This window comes from Saccoglossus kowalevskii, chromosome 8, assembly GCF_978046115.1.
Source record: "Saccoglossus kowalevskii chromosome 8, keSacKowa6.1, whole genome shotgun sequence".
NCBI lineage: Eukaryota > Metazoa > Hemichordata > Enteropneusta > Harrimaniidae > Saccoglossus > Saccoglossus kowalevskii.
Window position 1 is genome coordinate 24,917,890 of NC_140648.1, and position 16,058 is coordinate 24,933,947.

General features: G+C 37.2%; 1 long non-coding RNA gene across 2 annotated transcripts; it reads left to right on the top strand.

The window, feature by feature from the left end:
* The first annotated feature begins 437 nt into the window (after positions 1–437).
* On the top strand, positions 438–6,869 carry LOC144351876 (uncharacterized). Of its 2 annotated transcripts, none has more exons than XR_013420470.1 (3): positions 438–517; positions 5,953–6,074; positions 6,571–6,869. It is a non-coding gene; the product is annotated as an uncharacterized LOC144351876 (long non-coding RNA). The 2 variants fall into 2 exon arrangements; XR_013420468.1 differs by lacking the exon at positions 438–517 and adding an exon at positions 4,917–4,997.
* Positions 6,870–16,058: the final 9,189 nt, after the last annotated feature.

Consider the following 16,058-nt stretch of genomic DNA (forward strand, 5'->3'; position numbering starts at 1 on the left):
ATGGTTCAAAATGACACTTCAAAGGTCTAAATTTGTCGTCGTTATCTGCCCTGCATTTCTTATTGGTTTCAGATTTGCAGGAGAGAAAGTTTACATATAAGGTATGTTTTTCAACTAACACGAACATCTTTAATCCTGTCTGTAAAAATACATGAAAATATTGAGATGCATATTTGTAATTAATTTATCGTGAAATTACAATTTGACACATCTTGTTTCTCTCCCTTTTTGCAATGGTAAAATATATGATATGTTACAAAAAGTCCTGGACTATTACGATCCTTGTTTTATTCGTTTGTACACTCACTTCTACTGATTCCTAATTGATATTATATTTATATGATGCACAAGCCTACAATAGGCTCAAAAACGCCCTACCATTTCTTTCCCAGCTTTGTCGAGGATCATATGGCTTTGAGACAAGAAGATTAGAATATATGCTGGCATGTTGATAGCAAGGCAATGGTTCACTCGACCAATATGTGGGATTAAGTTGTCTCGGCAAGGCGACAACCAGGTGAGGTCAATTTGTGTGTTGTTGTCAGTTGTTCATCATACCTCAACCATCTTCCTTAACATAATTCCATGTACAATGGCAATAGATGTGAATGCCTTAAAGTTATCAATTTTTCCTGGCTTCTGACCATTCTGAAAGAAGAAGAGTGCAATTATATTGACAACCCCACTTAAATAAAGAAATAGTCAGAGGATGTTATTGATAATAGAACAAATACCTAAATAAATTGGATATCATTTTAATTTCTTGAGGGGGTCGAACTTGTTCCTGCCTTCGAAAGAATTCAATTACTTATCCCACTATCGGATAGATACAAATGGTATGTCTTGCCATCCACTACCAACAGCGCTGTTCCACATTGATCCATGCGATATTCTGCTACATTGCTGCTCTGTAACCAGAATGGTAGTTCGGATACCTAAGTTTTATTGTGTTCATTTGCCAGGAAAAGCTTGAAGTCACTGTTGCAGGCCTTTGTATAAGATACTGCTTTAAAGATCCTCGACATAATCTCTCCTGAGCTTTGATAGAATCAGGATGGTAAGAATCAGTTGAGAAGATAAAATTTGTCTTGGCCACCATCTCACACTTTCAGACATACTTCTCAAAACGTAGGTGATATTCTTATCAGAGAATGAAAAAGTGCATTACCATCTTGGATATGTGGGGCACCTTTTGGATAAGGATCATCCTGACCATCATCTGTGAGGAAATGTAGTAGTGCAGCTTTGTTGGACTTATTGAAAAAGCCATCCGCTCTACCAAGGCAACAAGGTATACAGGTAGCCTGAATTCATGCATTCATGACCTTCCAACATGCCCATATAATTCATCACAGTGTGAAAAGGCCCTGGAGTTACCACACAGTTTTTGGTATTTTTCTGAGAACTCAAATGAGGGGGAGTACTTTCATGCAACCTCCTTCTGTCTACACTTTAAAATCTAGGACTACACCAAACAAGCGTTGATGAACTTCAAGTGTTGACTTGATCACGTAAATGAAGCACATGTCTCAGTTTGAATGATCTATGAAATGACTTCACCTGTCACCTTGCGTTGTAAACAATTGTCTCTTACTTCTAGGGATTGGGATTCTATACGAGTCCAAGCTGCGTCCTTTCCCCTGAAAGATGCAAACTGAACACAAAGTTCAGTCTTTCGAGACACTTTCATCTCACGCTTTTCACATAAAAATGCATTATGGCGGAAAAACGTTCTTGGAAGAGGTTTAGGGGAATCTAATCGTTGTTTTATCGCTGGTACAATACATTTCAAACGATCTTGATCTTTGATAAAGACTTGATAACATACCCGATGATAGTGATAGTGATTTCTAAGTCTCCACATTGTATAGACTGTCTAGAAATAACCTACACACAGCCTGCTGCATACGAGCAGGTGCATTATATGGCTGAAGGAGCTGTTTCTCCCATAGACCATCTCAAGCTTTTCCTATATTGTGAAACGGTATAAATCCACCATGTTGTATGCCACTCACATGTAATATACATACAGGAGGAGATTTTTACAGTTCCTCTAAATTGCGATCTTGATCAGTTCTGTGTTTTTTTGCTTTCGAACAACCACCAGCAAATACAACTAACCATGCACTTTCACCACACAATCGTTAGTCTATCGTCTTTACCTAAAAAAGACAATTATTCACCACCAGTTAACTACAAGCAGGCAGGCATGCCAACATTTATCTAATATTTTCATAAAAAAATTAATAACTTTGTACTAAAGTTGAATAATTTCTTTTGTTTTAAAAACTGCCTGTACATGTACACTTTCCATCAAGCAAAGACGAATTCTAAGAGATACATTTACTTGTAGGGAGGGTAAAAATAAGTATATTGACTTAGTGTCTATTTAACGTGACCTTTTGACTCTGATGACACATCAACAAACTAATTGAATTACTAATGAGTTAATATGACAGGTCATATCCAATAATATCCAATTTGCACCTGCAACTAAATTTCTTTATACTGCCCCTACTAACTTTTGCGACCTAAGAAATCCAAGATGGCGGACAAAAAACGGCTGAATGGCCCACATGTGACATTTGTTTTGAAATAGGACCAAATGAATTCTGTTCTCACACACCTGAGGATTGTAAAAATGCAGATTAAAAATGTATCATGGGGATGCATGGCAACTCTATTTTCCTACTAGACTAATGACAAATACGTCATCGCCATTTGATTTCTGGTTATCAAACATGCCTGGAACCATTCCTTAGAGATGAACAGACACATTTTATTTTAAACATTGTATCAGGATCAAGGATTGCAGGTGCACGTCATATTGTTTGAATACAAACGAATGATTAGCGGCCATTTTTTTGCACTATATTTAATACTGTAATCATATATATTACCATGGGGTATGTTATTTTGTGCGAAATCCTGAAAACGCAGTCTGTAAACGTACCCGGAGCCGTTTCTCGGTGATGAACAGGACGATTGCATTAACACCTTGTACCGGGATTATGCATATTTGGTCACAGGTGCATATCAAATTCCGGTTTCGAAATTCGAATAAAGATGTCCGATTTGCAGTCCTCTTTATTCATTCTATGTCGATTCCTCAAAAATATATTGCATAGTTGAAAAGTGTGCATGGATGAAAGTGTGCATGAAATTACTATACTCATGCATAGTTTATGGTATTATGTTTGTGTCGCTTGGTTAAGTTTTTTAAGTTTTAAAATCGTAGTCTGTAAATGTATATGGCAGGTCCTTTATGAATGGTAGCATTTGTTATTCAGGCCATGCGTGTTTGATTGGGTCTAGTGTCGAGCTCTTCCCTTGTACACAAGGCATTTACATTGTCCTTGGACAGTTATTTTTGTGACTGCTAATTTCTTTCTATTCGATGCATGCCTATTTAATTCGTATTTAACATAATATTTGCCTTAGCATATAGTCAGATAACAAAATCAGCCATACTCGATGTGTCCCCACAACAACAACCCCTCCATGATAGATTCATCGACATCTTGGCTATTTTCATTTAGAAAATTAACTATAAGCTTGTCTTTGCGTGTCGTGAGCGTTATATGAACTGAAAATAGAAGTACCTACGACGTACTACACTGTCATGTTCTTTCCCGAAATAACAAATTCGCTACATGTAGTAGGACACGAATTCGGGTGTCCGCTTAAGTAGTAAGCTCAATTATTGTGCGACGCCCTCTATTTTCTGAATATCACACGGCCATTATTGAATAAAATAACTTCACAAATCATGAAACCACCAACAATTTAACATGCTATTGTCCTTCTCCGTGATACAAGCGATAAGTGGGGCATGCAAGATAGTCTAATTTAGCTAAGGGGGTGACTTTGATCCCATAGTTACTATAAATTTGGTGGAAATTGAGCGATAATCGGAGTACATCTATGGTACAGTGTAGCGGTTGGTGAGAGGATTATCTTGTTCGATATATTACGAAGAGATATTGGTTTTAACTGTTATTTTAAGGGGAGACAAGCATTGTACCTACCTAAATGACATTAAAACTTGAATTGAGTGAACTAAGGCAGGTATTGAAGTGCAAGGATGCTGGAGATGAAAGTTGTATAATTATTACGGCCACCAGTTTGGATGTAGGCAGGAAACTAGTGGTGCTTTTACTTACCTGTATGTGACTGAAAGGTTTGATGGTATTTATTTACCTTCCCTCATATATCTGCAGTTCAGATCAGCAATTTATTCTATGTCTGCCCCAAGTATGTAAATAATGAAATCAGCTCTCGTTGACAAACAAGCTCCAATTTGTGTTGTTAAAATGTTCGCCCATCACGTGAGGGAAATAATGACTCACCTACCACGTATTTGTTAACGACCGTCTTGCCAGTGTGTCACATTTATCAGCAGCACTGTGTGCACCACTCTGCTAGCAATAATTCCGTGCTAATGTTGTTGAAAGTCCTGTTCCTGCTGTGTATTTATTGAGCATCCTGGAGTGTGCGTTTGTTGCAGACAATATATTCTCACCACTCCTTCAAATAAACATATTTAACTCTGCTGTCGACTTTAAACGGACCTTATTCCCAAAGCTTTTGGGAAATATATTATTTCTGAACGCACTGCTTTTCGGAAATTATATAGTAGTTGTTCTGAAAACCGCTCCTAGATGGCAGACACCATCTGCTACTTATGTGAATCCTATTCAATGCAGCTAACAGCATGAATGGCAATATGTCAATGAAAACGTGCAATCAGACTGTTAGATTTTGTATGTAATTCTAAGGATGCAGTTTTCGGAAAAGTATATATAACGACTAAAACTCGTGTTTAAATCGCTGGGAAACATGTTCTAGCTGCACCTCCTCATCAGTATAATGTTGAATCCAGTGACTAAAAAGCGTTCTACGCATGCCCAGAAGTCATTGACATGTGATTTTTTGTACCAGACACCAACAGTTCTTGGTCAAGTCAAGTCGAGTCAGGGTCATGGTCGTGTTATGATGTAAGCATCACGTGTCAAAAACACGGTTTACCATTCGCCCTGCTGTTGGCACAACGGTCCATTATCACGTGCGCTGACCAGCAGTAAGCCTGATGGAAGTGATGATATTGCACATAGTGCCATTTTGACTTGACTGGATTTGCCAAACGTGTTTATTTAGATCACCATATCTTCAGAACTTTGTTCAATTTCATGATGAGTTGTCTTATTTTTCCAAATATTGTTGGTTACTGTATGATTGTGTTTTGTAAGATTGCACTGGTGAAGTAGTCATTGTGGTGTTTTTATGATGCCTCATCGTTAGTTTGGCGATGAATAGCATTTTGAACGTCTCACTTCATAAACACAGGAAACACACTTCATGCTGTGACTGGACAGTCCCTGTCTTCAATAAGACAGTGGATGGTCTGAATTAAAATACACAAACACAACAGATTGAACTCAGCTCTGGGCTTCCATCTTGGATGTAATGAATTAATTAATAGTACTTCCGGGTTAACATACAATAAGGCTCTATAGCTTAATAACATTAATGTGAACCCACTGATGAGTACACTACAATGACAATCATCATTCGTTTTAGTTTCAGTTGATGATTCGTGCTGGACGTTTCCTCTGGTTGATGTACTGTTTCGTTGTATACTCAACTAAAAATATTTATTGCATGAATATTTGTTATTAATTTATCACATGACCTATCAGGTGAATGGATGGGAAGTACTTTGAAATAAGAAAAGTTGTTGTGGTTCAAAACAAATACCGAAAAGTTTCATAAAAACTTAACAGGTAGACCATTAGAAACTCTGTAAATAATGTAGAATAAACGGCACAGAAAATATATATGTCAAATCAAAGTAAACATGTACTGCGTGCATATCGCAAAGCCTCACGTCACGAAACTTCGGGTGCGGCGATGGAAGAGAAACTGTGTATTTTTTTTTTTTTTTTTTTGCAGGTGTGAAATATTTTTCCCCAAGATTTAATCGTGAAGATTTGTTATTTGGTTGATATAAATTCCTGTTTCCGAATTGATAGCGCTTGTGTATATTGCGTGACCTGTGGTCAACAAACCGGAAGGTAAGACAGATTTTGAACGTTCCTAGTGTACCAAACATCAATGTTTCCAACTCGCAACGTAAAAATCCCCGTGAAATAAAACCGCCATCATCTTGAAACTAACTCGTACTAGCCTCTATTCTGCCTAAGCTATTGTGTAATATTTTCATACTATGTCATTAAGATCATTTACTGAAACACACACGTACCATCTCTTATTCAGTCCATTTTCTCTGAAAAATCATCTTTTTCAACTGAAAATCCACGTTTCTCCGCTGTCTTAACTAGTTCTTTTAGCTGCCCTTGTTTGTACCCACCCGCACTCACTCTGCTATCTTTAAAAAGTATGCCGCTGACTTCTTCCGATTTGCATGTCTACCGGTGTCTTTTGACTTTTATTATTTTTGCCCTACCCTCGCCAGTTACTAGGTAGGTTACGCATGCGCAAATATAATTAGATCGCGTCTGACGGTAATTGAAACTCAATATTCACCATGTGATTATATTGTTTTTACAGATGAGAAACACTCACTTCATGATATCACAAGAACGGATTATGATTGGCAGAATAATCCTGACATGATGGAAGAACTCCCAAAGCCTAGAAACCAAACAACTTAAATTGGACTCTCTGATGTACGACAGATGTTAAAATAAAAAGCTAAAATCAAATAATGATCTTAGCCAGGAACTTATGCACTGTGACTGAGGACAATTGTTTAAGTGTGCAATAAAATATAGTGTTCAATGTAATACTCGTACAGCATCTTCACTTCTTTAGCAGTACATATAATAATAAAGTGATTTTAAACATCTATTGGAACAGAAGTTTGGAAGGGTCAGCAAGATACTGTAAATGTCAGTGGAGTTGGCGGGTGGCAGCAAGGGACCATAAATGTTGCTGGAGGTCGTGACTGCCAGCAAGGTACTGTAAATGTTGCCGGAGGTCGCGAGTGCCAACAATGTACTGTAAATGTTGTTGGGGTGGTGTCATGTTAGAATGGCAGAAACACGAGTCGATACTAAACAGATAACTTGACGAACTATATTTATTATAAGGCCTTACAAGTATCAGAACTGTGCATGCTCAAAGCAATGCCTTATGGGACAACTATAGGGCTTACACCACATCTCCCTTTCTTTATGTCTAGTCCACTGTTTGCTTTCAAGTGTCCTAAAACGAGCATAAACGATTCTGCAAATCTAGAAAGAATATAATTACATCGAACGTGGAACTGTAACACAGGGAATATTTCGAACTAGATAACGGTTTAACACATTGGCTCATGCCAAATAACGGATAGGGAATAAGGATCCAACTATAGTTTCTGCAATATGAACACATGCATGTTGAGTGTCAGTATACTTAGAATTGGGTTTGCATACTCTGTCTGAACGGGTTATATAGGGGTGTTTCATAACACTAGTATCACATTTAATGGGCTCTGTTTCACTATGTGATTTACTGGAGAGTGTATTTTAGGGTTTCTAAGTTCAGTATTGTCCGTTACAGAGTCTTGTGGAGTCTTCACACTGTCAGCTGGAAGTTTATTCAGTTGAACACGATATCTGCGAAAACTACCAGTAGGTGTTTTCACCAAGTATGATTCTACTATTCCCCTTTCCTTTCGGTCTGGGATCCATACTTCACCTCTCGGTCGTAGTAGTGAAAGTTCTTTGACTCGATGACAACTGTCAAAGTTTGTCTTTGTACGGAGACGAATGTATTCTTCCTTAGATCTTAGCAAATTGCGATCAGGAACAACCGGCTCTAGATTTTCTGGCACGACCAGGAGTTTGGTTCTCAGTTTGTGATCCATAGGTAATTCTGCTGGACTGATTTCGCAAGCGAGAGGAGTACTTCGGTAGCTCAAGAGAGCGCATATGGATCTTTCGCTTAGCATTTTTTGAGAGTTGCTACAGCTATTTCCACTTCACCGTTGCCTGAGGAATGTCCGGGGCTCATGGCTATATGAATGAACCCATAGTCCTGTGCAAAGGTACTGAATTGTGTAGACATGTATTGTGTGCTTTTGTCACTGACGACGGTCTCAAGAACACCATGTCTTGCAAAGATCGATTTCAAGTGCTTGATTATTGTGTCACTTGTCAAATCATAGAGTTTTGCCATTTCTATAAATCGAGAGAAATAGTCAACAACTAGTAGATACCAATTTTAGTAGAAAAGGTAATATAGAAGATTTCAGCAGTTCTATCGAGATTCTGGCGATCTTACTGGAAATTTTGACGAGATATTCCTGGCCACCAAATAGTCTGTGAGACATGCTGTCGACATTTCACGATTCCTTGGTGACCCTCGTGAATACGATCTAACATGTCTATACGCAATGAATGAATATACGTGAGCGGTACAGTAGGAGACCATTTACTATAGTAAGATAAGCATTATATTACCAATATTCTTTCAATAGTCCATCTTTCAGCTGACTTCTGTCTGGCCAGCCCTCGTTGACATACACACATAATTGTTGAATGAGTTCGTCTTCACGTTGGTGATCAAGAATTTGTTTCAATCGTATATATCTGTTGCAGGGAATCCCTCCACTACAAGATTTACGTAAGCATCCATTTTATCATCATCAAATGGATCGCTTGTAATCGAAGCCACGTTAGACATCGAGCTCGTGATATAGTATCTGCAATATACAGTTCATTACCAGGGACGTAGTTAATTTGATAGTCAAATGGCATAAGACGTATACTCATTCGTTGGATGCGCTGTGGCAGTTCGTCGAGTGCCTTAGATCCCAATAGTGCGTTCAAGGGTTTATGATCTGTCTCCAGTGTGAACTTTAGTCATATCAGATACTGTTCGAAAAGATTACATCCCCAGGTTGCAGCTAGAGATTCTTTCTCAATTTGCGCATAGCGAGTTTCAGTTGGAAGTAGAGATTTTGATGCGAGTGCAACTGGCTTCCAAATATTGTCATTATCCAGTTGTCTCAAAACTGCGCCAAGGCAATATGAAGAGCTATCCACTGATAATGCATCTGGATTACGCATAGCTTCTCTGCGATTTATGCTCCGTAAATTTTAAGCGAAGTTTGGACCCCCAATACATTTTGCTGGATCCGCCACTGCTTGTTTGTCACCTTCACTGTAAAAACTGAGTGAGTTGAATGCTTGTGGGAAGACCTGACGATATTTCAAAGTTCGTCTGAACTTGTTCAAAAAGTTCCCAGTCAGCAGCGCGACTTCTATCATCAGAGAGGTCCAACTTGTCGGGAAACGGAACATGGAAGCAAGTATCATTTTCTCGTGATCCACTAGAGGAGGCGAGCGTATGGGGTACTGTAGTGTTACTTCAAATATTCAGGTTCACTTCTGACACCATTTCGTGTTAGGATGGCTATAACACGAGTCGATACTAAACGGATAACTGGGCGAACTATATTTATTATAAGGCAGACGCCATATTACAACGCAACTGCGCATGCCCAAAGCAATGCCTTATGGGACAACTATAGGGCTTACACAACGGGTGTTGACTGCCAGCAAGGTACCATAAATGTTACAGGGGATCACGAATGCAAGCAAGATCCCTAAAATGACATGGCGGGTGGTGAGTGCCAGCAACTTGAAGGTACTATTAATATTGCTGGAGATAGCGAGTGCCAGCAAGGTACTGTAATTGTCGGTGGAGAGTTCTAGCAACTTAATATATATGTTGCTCAAAGTGGGAAGTGCCAGCAAGGTCATTTAAATTGCTGGGAAGGGCGAGCTCCAGCAGTGTACTGTAAATGTCAAGGTACTATAAAAGTCACATTCAACAAAATATTGTAGGTAGTTTAAATATAAATGATATTATTTTCATCTAAAATATATTCACATTTTGGGTTTTATGTATTGCTGATTACAAGAAAATTATAAATATCAAATTATATTATTCCATGAATCTCGGGAACAATTATCTACATGTTACCAGGATACACCACTTTTTGATGAAAGTGTTTCAGAGTGAAAATTAGTGCGACAGATTCCCATTAGAAGTGTTATCTTGTTTGGGTTTCTTTATGCTGTTAGAAACCCAACCATATAAATATACAGATCAAGATCTAACAAGCTACTTGTCATATGAGTGATGGATACGGACGAAGACGGACAATCAATTTTTTACTTTTTCAAATTCTTCTTGAAAACCACAAGCCTGAGTGCTTTGATACTTAGTGTATATGTACCTTAGATAGATTAGATTTGTTCATGTTGTGATGATATCATTAATTTCATGAACATTTTTTTTTATTTTAGTGAAAAGTGATATTTTCGCCTTCTTGTTGAAAACCGAAAGTTTGATTGCTTTGACATTATACATATAGGCACTACAGGTGGACCTCTCTCAGATTTGTTCATTTTGTGATGATATCTTATGCGGGAGACTACTTGTTTTGTTCATTCAGTAAACTCTACTAGAAAAAGGTCGATGTGTATGTCCTTTTAATAAGCTTATAGACCCTAATTGTTTCCATATACATATATTTGCAAATATTTCAAAATATTCACGCGTTTCTAGGTGTAGTGTGTATGTATGCAAAGCCTGACGTCACAACTGGGGCGTGGTGTCAATGATAATAATAATAACATCTGCACAACCGTATCTATTTGTGTTTCCCTTACCGATAACAATGGCCCGGACGTGTAAGTATTCGTTGCAGATCGATTGCAGTACATACCCTGTAATTTTATATAAACATAAAGGAAATAAACGCACTCAAATGCACCGACCACACGCGTTTGAAATAAATAAAACAGTAAAATGTAAATAAGCTTTTCAACTGACGTAGACTAGATGTCTTCTGTGATCTACGAATAATAGACTAGGGATTCGGTCTGAAGGGCTGTCTGTGGGCCTTTTGTATGGCGAGTCTGCACATGCCAGTTCCCATGGTAATGTAATGAAGTCATGGAGATAGCCAATCAGTGATGACATGTGCCGATAACGTAGTTACATAGTAATTCACCAGGACATTTGTGAGTGTTCATTGTACTCGGAATGAATGGATTCCAGGTTATAACTAACGCAACTCAACACGAAACATTGATACCTGTAAAAATGAAAAATAAATCAAAAGGCATGGCTGTTTTGAATGACAATTACAATATAAACTTTTACAAATGAATTAGTAATTATTGTGATAACTTCATGTTCATATGATTTGCTACTGGCTGTTTTGAATGATAATTAAGCCTGTTGTATATCTGCATATTTTTTTAATATCAATAATTACAATATAAACTTTCACAAATTTAAAACAAAAATAAATAAATTCGAAACAACCATAAATAACTATTTCCCAATTTATTTGTATTTTGTTAATTACGTGGTTTTCAATTGTTGGGTAAGCATGGCTGTTTTTTTGTACTTGAGTCTACAGAGCAGAAGTACGAGTTGTAAGTAACTGTTCTCCCAAGTAGTAAACGCCTATAATAATGCAGATGTTGCAATTTTAGTTTAATTATCTCTTCCACAAGACTGAATACTTACCACAGAAAAAGAAATGTTAAACTGTTTTATTTCATTTCATTAAGAAATCCATATAAAAGTAGTATAGTGTACGCGGAGTGTTATTTTGTGCCTTATGTAGTAATATAAATTGTTGTCCAAACTGTTTAGAATTTTGAATATCTCACAAATTCGAAAACCAATGTATCCTAAGTTAACAAATAAAAGTCATATTACTGACGGTTCGATATTGTAAACAACCAGTATGCACGACATTCTGGTAAATTAAACATCTTACACATACAATATCAGGTGAAGAACACTTGTTTTAACTGGAACAGAAATAGGATAAGTATACTACAAAATAAAGGTTTACTCGGGAACTTCACTATGGAACTCCATTGTGGGGTGTGTAAACAGTGTTTTAAGATTTATTATGTAAAGATTCTATGTTATTTGTAACACACATGATTGGCGCGTTTTAGTTGCCAAGTGATTGATCTGGGTTTTGTAAAGGTCCAAAGATCGGAGATCAAAACTGCATTGCGATCTGTAACGAGAAATGGATCTTGACTGTGCTATAAAAAAAAATAGCTGGGGGTTCGAAAGCTTCGAAAAAGATAATTGTGACGCAAGACAGCAGTAATCATTCAATAACGAATAAATATATATATATGTATTACTCCAATATCGTGATCGCACACAAAAGCATTCCTTCAATAATGCATTCATATACTCCTATTGTAGTTGTTAACATATTCGTGTCGCCGTCGTACTCATAATCATGTAACTAATCACACACGCGCAATGACTCAACTGTATTCGTATTCGTATCGATATTTTATTCGAACTTGTATTCATAACAACAATCACGTGTAACATCACTATAACCATATAACAATGTAATAACTATAATCAGTCCTATAACTATACTTATAAAATCTAAACACTAACACTATAATTATAACTATGCAACTAAATGCCTGAACCACTATGAATTCAACACTAACTTATAGGAAATGCAGTCATAAAATGTTCACCAACCATGTGAACACACTGTAAAAATTAAGTTGCATTACCTGTGCATACCTTCCAAATACACAGCAATGATAAAATACGATAATCAAAGCTATGTCTGTATTCTTCAGTGAAGTCAAACCATAGAACTCTTTATAAGAGCTAACATTATAATTTATTTGGGAAAGAAGGTTTGTTTTTTTAAAAACTAACATACAAAACAAATTGATTCAATAGTTGTCTTTATCTTTATAGTGTAACATGCCATGGAAAACATCTTTTTCTGCTTCAGTGATTATGAAATTCAGCTTTCCAGGCTGATCTTTGGCCTCCCAGGTTTCAGTAGTAATCATATCCCCAATCGTAGTATGGCGCATGTAAAGTTGGCACATTCTTTCAATCCGGTAATTATTAATGTTACCTCTAAATGAAGGATATATGCCACGTGCAGTAGCACGAGCAGCACATTCCTCACACCACTTTAAATACACAGCATATGCTGCGTACATAAAGTTCATCACACTATCTTCTTCATGTACTTGGGTGCTGAACTTGTACGTTTTCTCCGGTTTCATGATAATCTTATTCATTAACTCTGGTTTAATATCTTCCATCAACTGCCTGTATTTTTCAATAAACCATTCCGGTAGGCTACCGACTTGTTTTGTTTGCTTGGAGATAGAAATCACTCTCTGTTCTGTATGGGCCAATAAACTGTTATTCGCGTTATCCATCAGTTGAAATGTGCTACTAAATGACGTCTTGCCAACTCCAGTAATGCTTATTCGAACAATAGGTGTTGATGAATGCATCATTCTTGTATAGAAATCCGGAAGCACTCGACACATTACTGACTTTACCATAAAGGTATTCTCCTTCGCCAAACTAGCCATATCATGGAAGTTCACTTCTGGCGATTTCATAACATACCATGGTGCATGAAGTACATCAAATAATCTCCATGTTAACAATCGTCCTGAAAAAAAAGAATATAGAAATATGGGTCTGTCTTTTCACATGAATGGTGTGTCTGTAAAATATGTTTATCATGGAAAATATTTGGTTTTGTTTAAAGCGCTACAGTGTTCGAACGCGTGTTTTCACAAATGTGAGCACTGTCATGTATCATTGTATTTATCGGAATTATATTTTGTTTCAACGCTCCGTGGTCGGATTGCAGAAAGCATAGTGAAAGTGTTTACAAAGCTAAGTTCTCCATTTTCATTGAAATTGAATGCGGTTGGGATGAGCATCTGATGAAGTGTTTAGCGAAGAGAATTATTATGCTGATCGCCAACTTTATATTCACGTAAAAAGCTAGATTTTTAAATAACTTCTTGAATCCATGAACCTATTTTTTATGCCCTGTCAAATCATTGTGTAAGATTAATTGCCCGAGGTCAAAGTTTTTAAGTAAATCGCTTTTCTGTTGTTTGTATCACGATTTCCAAAATACCTACAACTCGGGGGTGTCCATGTGTCGATTAAATGTATTCATAAGAAAATAACACATTGTCATATATATAGTTATAGTCGGTAAAAGCTATAGCGCTGTGTTTATCAGCACGAACTACTGACACAATACTAAGCACTTTCATGAACACCAAAACCTTCTTTGCAATGAAGATCTTGCCGTTAATTCCGAAAACACTGATTTCGTGCGATGTAAGGTGGCGCATTTACAGTGTGAACATTGGATGGATAGGGCGTGATCTTGTCTTCAATTGTGTAGTAGGCTTAACATTTCATATCGAATTTAATTATGTGTAGGTGTGCCATCTGTTTTAGTTGCCATGGAACCGTCGTGTAAACATGGTATGTAGCCTCATTGTATGGCTGGTCGGTGGCTAAAGACCTGCAACGCATATGCCGGCTAATTTAAAAATCATGTGCTCCAGATTGCCGAATGAAACGAATAATCGTGTATACAATATCCGACTTTTAAATATTTATATTTTTTCTGATTTTGCTATCAAACTTATCCATCTGAAAGAAATATTAATGCTTCCTAACTCCAGACCTCGACAGAACTGGTACAATACATCCACGACAAGGCAGTATCAGCAGTGTTGTTATAATTCAAAGATTATATATGGAGCAATGGTATTTTTTCATTAAAAACAAAACATGGAGACTGTATATCATTTGATAACCAGAACGAATTGCTAGATCTTGTCTGTTCTAGTACAGTTGGACTGCCGCTTCAAAAGATACATATGTTGATGGAAACAAAAATAGATAAAGAAATGTTAGAGAGTAAGAACAATAATTTTGAAAACCAGATACTTCACAAAGGTATCAGTATACTTCGTACGGATATAGTGCAAATGAAACTTACAACAGAGTATCTAAATACCCATGAACTATGGAATATTCATAATCAGTTTTTCCTACCACTGTTCAGAAGATGTTCCTAGTGTACTAGATGGAGTCTTATTTCTACGATAGATGGCTCAACACAAAAAAGTGATAACAAAAAGTAGATCAACATTAAAACTGCTGATGGTAAAAATACATATCATTCCATGGCAAGAGTTGTGTCATAAGAACATCACCAGCCACATATGACACGAGTACAATTACCATTCATTCAACTTTGCCATATAAAAGACCTAGGCCCCGCGGAATTGCCAATGCATAGCAAGTTGTGACTGAACAGATAGACATGGTCAAACCATTTCATAATGTCAAAACTATTGCATGGGCCTTACTATGCCAGATACCCTGAAATGTTTTTCTCGTGCCCAATCTCACTATGCACATGTTCAAGTTCATGCAGCTACAATTCAGTCACTGGCACGAAATGCATCATCTGTTGAGGCGTCGCCACCAGATATAATCAAAGTATTCTCAGCATTGAAGAGAGGAAAGGCATTTAGCAGCAGAATGTGGGCAGGATTCCATTTCACCATCATTTATTTGTCCAGATGTGTAGGCCGAATGAATTTCAAAACCTTGTTCCACGACTGGGTACGTTTCACACCATGTGTACTTTTATTGCATGTATTGGAAAACTATGGGTGAAGGTGGACTGATTGACATACATCAGGTAGAAAATATTATGGCTGGCAGACAATGTTATCATGCCACAATGGGTAAGTCTCTAAAGCAACTCTTTGTAACTAACTTTCTGAACTGGTTTGATGAACAACAAAATGATTATAATCATTCAGCTGTGTAATGTTCAGGAGGCATATACAGGGGATAACAATACAAGCAGAAAAATCAATGTTTTTGTTGCTGGTGTTTAAGATAATATCATTCCCCTTTTCAAGATATTCAGAACCTAGTGTCGTGACAAATTCAGATTTCAGATATTGTGACAATTGTCTAGCTGCACTACATATCCTGCTTGATAATGATCTTACTCAGAGTGGAAAGTGCACCTATGTACTCAAGCTAACATGCTATCACATGTTTTGCAGCTAAACAACACAACTATTACATATGGCCTACACTTTATTCAATTGAAATGCTGACATCACTTAAACAAGCAGTTGAAGAGCCATTCCATGATGGTCAATTTT